This window comes from Triticum dicoccoides, chromosome 4A (genome assembly GCF_002162155.2).
Source record: "Triticum dicoccoides isolate Atlit2015 ecotype Zavitan chromosome 4A, WEW_v2.0, whole genome shotgun sequence".
NCBI lineage: Eukaryota > Viridiplantae > Streptophyta > Magnoliopsida > Poales > Poaceae > Triticum > Triticum dicoccoides.
This window is the reverse complement of record NC_041386.1, coordinates 66757453-66765608: the sequence shown is the minus strand read 5'-3', so window position 1 is coordinate 66765608 and position 8156 is coordinate 66757453.

The following is an 8156-nucleotide window of genomic DNA, read 5'->3' as shown; positions in this document are numbered from 1 at the left end:
TCGATCGGCTTTAGTTAGCAGCAGTAGTGAAGGAATCGCTCGATCGGGTTCAGTTAACAGCCATCGATCCATCGCTCGGGTTCAGTAACACGTAGCCTGTAGTGCAATCTCTCGGGTTCAGTTAGAGCCAAACGCCTCGCTCGGCTTCAGTTAGCGCCCAATGCCTCGCACCCACGCGCATGCGTGTATGAGAGAAACGCGCATCGCTCGGCCCCGACCACCCACCGTAACCGGGAACACCCCGATATTTTCCTCTCCCTCGCTTCTACCACGGTTTTTTCCGTCATGGACGGCCCAAAGAATGTCATGCAGCTGCGTCTCCGGCCCGCCCAGGACGAAAAGCCCATTTTCTGTCATGATTTTTTGTCATATAAGTAGGACCCCACCACATCTAAGATGATACCGGGTTTTGTCACAATTATCATCATAGAAGTGTCATAAGTATGACAGAAAAAAACTTCGTTCAGCCCAAAATGTCACGGACGTGTCTTTTCTTGTAGTGATGCCAAGTTTATCCCACTTCCATTCGGGTATCGGCATAGGTTGAAGTAATCCTGCTGGCTTCTGGTGTTCTACCTTAACTCTCTGACATACATCGCATACTACTAGATACTCGACAATATCCTTCTTCATACCTGTCCACCAGAAACGTACTTTCAAATCCAAATACATCTTGCTATTTCCTGGGTGAATCGAGTATGGCGAGTCATGAGCCTCCTAAAGTATTAACTTCCTGATCTCCGCATCATTGGGCACATAAATACGATCCTCAAACCATAAAGTTTCATGCTCATCCTCACGAAAACCTTTGGCTTTTCCTTTACTCATCTTCTCCTTTATCTCCGCGATCTCCTTATCAGTCTTTTGGGCTTCTCGAATTTTTGCCAATAATGTGGACTGAACTTCCAAAGCTGCAACAAAACCTCTCAGGACTATCTCCAATCGAAGTTCCCTGAGATCTTCGGCTAACTCCTGTGGTAGTCCTACGGTTATGAGAGTGTTGACATAACTCTTACGGCTCAAAGGGTCTGCTACAACATTGGACTTTCGTGGATGAAAATGTAGCTTCATGTCATAATCCTTTATGAGCTCCAACCATCTCCTCTGCCTGAGATTCAAATCCTTCTGTGTGAAAATGTACTTCAGACTCTGATGGTCCGTGTATACATCACAATGGTTTCCAATAAGAAAATGTCTCCAGGTCTTGAGCGCATGCACTATGGCTGCTAACTCCAAATCATGCATGGCACAATTCAACTCATGAGGGTGAAGCTGCCGTTTGGCATATGAAACAGCTCTTCCATCTTGCATAAGTACACCTCCAAGTCCTTGGCGAGAGGCATCGCAATACACTTGGAAATCCTTGCGTATATCCGGAAGAATTAGCATTGGGGCTGTAACTAAACGTTTCTTCAACTCCTAAAAACTGGCCTCACATCCTTGGTCCATTTGAACTTGATGTCCTTCTTCAACAACTCTGTCATGCGTTTCGCAATCTTGGAAAAATTCTCAACGAACCTCCTATAATATCCTAGGAGTCTAAGAAAACTGCGGATCTCTCCAACTAAGGTGGGTGCCAACCACTTAGTGACAGACTGAACCTTGGTAGGGTCTACTGCTATACCCTCTCCTGATATAACATGTCCAAGAAATCCAACTTCCTTCAACCAAAACTCACATTTGCTGAACTTGGCATATAGCTGATGTTCCCTGAGCTTCTTGAGAACTAAGCGCAAATGTTCCTTGTGTTCTTCTTCATTCTTCGCGTACACCAATTTGTCATCAATGAACACCACCACAAACTTATCCAAAAACTCCATGAACACCTTATTCATCATACTCATGAAATAGGCAAGGGCCTTAGTCAACCCGAAAGACATGACCGTGTACTCATATCGCCCATACCTTGTGGTAAAAGCTGTCTTGGGTATATCCTGTTCTCAGATCTTCAGCTGGCGGTATCCTGATCAAAGATCGATCTTGGAGAATACTTTGGCTCCCTGTAGTTGGTCAAACAAATCGTTAATCATCAGTAGTGTGTACTTGTTCTTAATCATCACCTCATTCAGTGCACGATAATCAACAACCATTCTCAAAGATCCATCCTTCTTCTCAACTAAGAGCACTGGGGCTCCCCACAGTGATGAACTTGGTCGAATATAACCTTTCCCCAATAACTCCTTAATCTGCTTCTTAATTTCCTCCAAATCATTTGCAGGCATCCGATACGGTCTCTTTGATATTGGTCTGGTGCCTGGTAACATCTTTATCCAAAATTCTATATCTCGATCTGGTGGCATGCCTGGTAGTTCCTCCAAGAATACATCGGGATAATCCTTCACAACTGGCACTTCCTCCTGAACAATTCCCAAAAGTGAATTTACTTGAGTCCTCCTTGGCGCATGCCTAGATACATACTTGATCCTCTTTCCCTCAGGGGTGGTGAGTAGTATCGACTTACTAGCACAGTCGATGTTTCCTCCATACTTCGATAACCAATCCATACCAAGTATTATATCCAATCCTTGTGACTCCAAAATTATTATTTCTTAGGGAAAAACATGAATACCAATGGCTAATGGTAATCGATCACACCATCGGCTGGCCATATACTCCGCTCCTAGCGAGCTTACTAACATGGGTGACCTAAGGGCTAAGGTTGGAAACTTAAATTTGTCCACAAATACCCTTGATATGTATGAATGCGATGCACCAGTGTCAAAAAGAACGAGAGCAGTAAATGAATTAATCAAAAACTTACTGATAACTGCATCGGGTTGCTCTTCAACTTCCTCCATGTTGATGTGGTTCACTTGAACTCTTGTGAAAGGATTGGGCTTCTTTCCTGAGCTTCCATTTCCATTTTCATTCTTTGCTTCAGGCGTAGTGCCCAGTATTCCCGCACTTGAAACAAGTAATGTGACTTAGATCTTTCCTGGCTGGTGTTGCTAGGTTGGAACGGTTCTGACCGTTGTTTCCTCCATTTCCATTCCCATTCTTAGGGCCACTGTGGTTGTGTGTACTTCCTCCATTGTGGGTGTGGCCTCCATGTTTATGACGGGCATGTCCTCCCGAGTTTGGGGTAAAACGAGGCTTCTGCTGAGCTCCAGAGTTGTACTTTCCCTGTGCATACTTCCTTTTGCAGCTCTCTATCTGCTGTTGCTTGCCTTCAATCATGAGGGCCCTATCTTCCAAATCCTGGTATTTGGCGAATGTTGCCAACATCAACTACATACTCAGCTCGTCATTCAGCCCTTCCATAAACTTCTCCTGCTTCGCGGCATCTGTGGCCACATCATCAGGGGCATAGCGAGCTAACTTACTGAACTCATCCACGTACTGCCCCACGGTACGATTTACCTGGCGTAAGTTGGGAAACTCATGCTTCTTCATGCTCATAGCTCTGGTTGAGACATTTTGGGTGCGGAATGCTTGCTGGAACTGATCCCAAGTGACATTGGCCATGGGGAAAGTGGCTGTGTAATTCTTCCACCATGAGGCTGCGGGTCCATCCAATTGATGTGCGGCAAAGCGCACCTCCTTAGCATCTGGGCAACCTACAGTGGTCAGCTCCCTTCCAATCCCATGAAGCCAATCATCAGCCACAATCGGCTCGGTGCTACAAGAGAACACTGGCGGATTCAGCCTTAGAAAATGGGCTGAATTGACAACTGGTGGCGGTGGCGATGGGTTGTTGTTGTTGCCTTGGTTCTGGACTAGCAACTACATCAGGGCATTCTGTTGTTGGATCAACTGAGTGAGCTCCGGTGGGAAGAAAAATCCGGGGTCACGTCTCGGAGGCATCAGATGGTTTTAGAGGGGTGAGAACAGAATAGAGTGAGGCCTAAAGAGAATTTCACTACCCATATGCACATGAGACAAACACATTCATAACACACCACTCAATTCAAACAAGATCATACAATCGATCTAATCTACCGTTACAAAAGCTCGGACTATTACTATATACATGGGAGAATACTACTGATAATATGGTGGTCGACTAGAAATTTTGATCGGTGGATGACTCCATGATATCTACTCTAGCTTCATCTTCATAATCATCATCACTGTCGGGGTCGGAATCGGTGTCGTTGATTATGATGTAGTCTTTAGGATGGTTGTCCTCCTCAGGTTCGGGATCTCCCATGAATACTCCTAGCTTTTTCTTCAGGTCTTCATTCTTCTCCAATACTACAACAATTTCTTCTTCATATCCATCGCGTGTAGACTTGATTTACTCTTCTAGCTCCATGTTCTTGGTCATCACCTTCTTCATGTCTATCATGCTAGCGCACATCTGGTTCTCCTGACGACGAATGTGCTGATTTAACTCCTGGATGTAGGCTGCAATGGATTTATCCCTCCTAGTACAAATCATATCCCATTGCTCATCTCGGCGTCCACATATCTGATAGATGGTGTCATTAAGATCCTTGTTGCATACCTCGTCGATGCATCCGATGGCGATGTGGGCGGCCATGCTCTTTCCTAGACTCCAGGTTGGTGCATCAAAGGAAAACTCTATGGGCTCAGTAACTGGTGTGAACGTCCTTCCTAGAACATGAACTCGAATCATCCAGCGCTCCTCTTCTGGTATAGTGGCGGTGTAGGTCCCGGTGAAACTTGGTATTCCGATGCTCAGGTAGCTAGTGACTTCCTTCAAGTGTCGTTGCAAAGGTGTGTCGTCATCTGGTTGACTGAACTTGTTCATTGGGTCCTCCATCTATATAGTAGAAATGGAGAAGAGTTAGAAATGAGTAGAGAAGAGTATCATGTGGCTTGTCCTAGTGGTTGCGTCCTACAGTCAGCATGTGCTCTGATACCATCTTGTAGCGACCCGACCTCAGACGGTCAAGTCTCTGTGCTTAAGTATCATCCCTGGATCGGTATTGCTGACACACATAGTACTCGAGGATTTATAACAGAGTTCAATCACACACTTATTACATCGAAATGTCTCAAAAAAGAACTTATTACAATAATACGGCTGAAGGCCATCTAAATAAGATAACAGCGGAAGCTTCGAAGGTAGAAGAGTCCATCCAACTTCACGGCAAAACTGAGTGCATGACAACGACCTAGCGCACCTTACTCTTCGTCTGAAAATTCTGCAACATAATACATTGCAACCTGTGTAGGTCAGCACATGGAATATGCTGGCAAGATAACACTATAGATCAATGAACAAATAGCAGCTATCACTACATGGATATATGGCTGGTAGAGGCTCTATGGTTATCATTTGCATAAAGCTAATTTTTTACTACAACAAAGGAATAAATTTTATTTACTACTATGTTAAATTACCCATATTGAGAAGGTAACCCCAACTCAATCCCAAAAATCACCAAATCATTAATAACCCAACAATTTCATTAAAAGAGTGAGGAGATCAACCAATAATTCAAATACCAGATACTCAAAATGTCCATAACCGGGGACAGGGCAAATCATGATTTGTTTATACACTCTGCAGAGGTTTGTGCACTTTTCCCCACAAGACTCGACCGCATCCAGGATCGGAAGATCGAGACAGCCTTTCTGAAGAGGTCCCCTTAACCAATAGGTAGGCCGGTACACCTACCATTCCCCTACATCTGCTAGCCTATCATGGAAAGGTTTCCCACAACTTACTCAACTATGCCAGAGCCCATAATGGCTTGTTGATGCACACAGAAGTTTCTGAGCATGAATAATCTTATGATCCCTTTGAGCCTGGGTGGCATTCCATAGGATGATCACACGGGTACCCCGGGATTTCCTAGGACAACACTGGATTCCCCAGGTGCCCACAACCAATCCACCCAGATGTGTATTAAAGTAGCCACCTTAAGTTTCCCTTGGTTATTATCTCTCACAACTTGCATGATTCTCACATACCAATCCCCGTCTATGAGCATGGCTAAGCAATATGAGCATAACGTATATTTCCGATGTGATCAAAGATATTAGGTTCCTACCTCATCATCTACATAGCCATAACCACATGTTCCCAATCCTACTCATGCAATGTTTGAGGGTAAAACTAATGCACAAAAACTGGGTATGAAAAGTATGATCAAAATGTGAACTTGCCTTGCCGATGACCGAAAAACCCTAGAGACTCGTAGTAGCAAACCTCACACTTCAGAAACTCTATCGTGAACGAACAATAGCATACATAAGCACTCAAGCACAAGATGCAAAGGTAAATCCAAAAGAAAAGATCTGAACAGAAAGTTCAAGAGAATAGCTTTGATTTTCAAAAAGAATCAATCGAATCGGAGCTACGAAACTCAAACTACGATCAAAAGAAGTTCAAATTCAAATCTGCTTGAAACCAAATTCTAAATTTTGAAAATCATGTTCAAGTTGATTATCTGGACAGAGGGGAAGAAGACGAAGATTTTGGCGTTAGTTTCACTGGATTTGGACAAACGAGCAAAAAGTAGCGAAGCTTTGAAGATCACGGACTACTCTACGACAAAAGTAATTATGGATAGGTCCCTGGACGAAAATAAACAGAAAAAAGAAAAATCTATGGAACGAACGCTCGCTATCAAAACTAAATGAACGGAATCGTTTGTTATAAGAAACTAACAGGTGAATGTTTGTTAAATAGAAAACCCTAGAAAACAAACCGATCTAAACTAATAAACCAAAGAAAAATCGGGCGGGGTTTTCGGTTTTGTACCGGTTCGGGTAAAAAACCTAGCAGCGGCAGTCAATGGCGACGTCAACGAGGTGGGCGGCGGCTCCGGCAAGCAGGCAAGGCAGCGGGCGGGGGCTGCTTAGCGGCGCGGGGAGGCGGCCCGGTGGAGCGGGCGGTGGCTTGCGGCGGCGTCGGCTCGGCAGCGCGGGCGGCGGCGGCTTCATCGGCGGCACGAGCGACGATGGGTGGCGGGGTGACGAGAGAGGGGTCGGGGGACGACTATTCAAGAGAGGGGGGCGGCGGCGTCTTGGGGAGGGGGTCACGGGGCGGGCGTGTCCGGCTTGGACTCCTACTGGAGTCCGGTGACGACACGGCAGGAAGAAGGCGGCGCTCGGGTGGGCCGATCCAGTTCGGATTTTTTTTAATAATTTTTGCCAAAAGGAAAAATCTAAAATAAAATAAATAAAAATTCTAAAATTTTCAAAAATATTTTTCACGGTCCTCTCCTAATATTTAGGACAACATGAACATTTTCTGGGCTAAAATGCAATTATGAAAAATGCAATTTTTTCCTAATAAATAAAATCTCAAATAAAAATCCAATAAATTATGTATTTTTAGTTAAAATTAAATTTCCATTATTTCCTCTGTTTTGAAGAAGTCATATTGTCTTCTCTCATTATTTATTTATTTGGAAATAATTTTGGAAAAATTAATTTCAAATAAAATTCACTTTGATCCAAAATTTTCAATTTTGAAAAATTCAAAAATGGAATTTTTTATAAACCTCCAACTCTCTCAAATGGTCCTTGAGTTGCTTAAGGTGTTTTGGGATCAAAATGTTCAAATAAAAACAAACACAAATACAAAGAGCATGAATGCATATGATGACCTCATGATTAACATCCAAATTGAAAATTAGGATGTTACATTTACCGCAACACGTAGGTGCCATGCCATGACACTCTACCAAGTTTCATGATTTTCAGGCATGTTTTGGATTTACAGGAATTAAAAAACCAAGTCTCTCAATCTTTCCGGCCGAGCCACAACGCCCAGATGTTTGAATTTCATTCCCATTTCTTGTATGGGACCTAGAAATTCACCCAAGGACACACATGTGATTTTTCAACCAACTTTGGTGCACTTGAGCATGTGTTTGTAGTTCAAATTTGAATTATTCACATTAAATGCACATAAACTCAATTAATGTATAATCCCAAACGAACCCGGAATAATACCAAAATTTAGCACGATACTTCTATTTGGTCTAATCTGCCTGTATAAAAAAATTAAGGCTGGAGAAGGCAGTGTACGTATGCCGTTTCGCACACGGAGTTGACACGTTCCCTCTCGTAACCACGAGCCTTTTTGAGGGAAGCTCCGGTTTGAAAGAAGTTTACACCAAAGCTTGTCCCAATTCGGCAAAAAAAATTACCGCATCGTGTTGGTGCCATGTCATGACACCATGCCAAGTTTCATGATTTTCATGTGTGTTTTGGATTTACAGGAATTAAAAAAC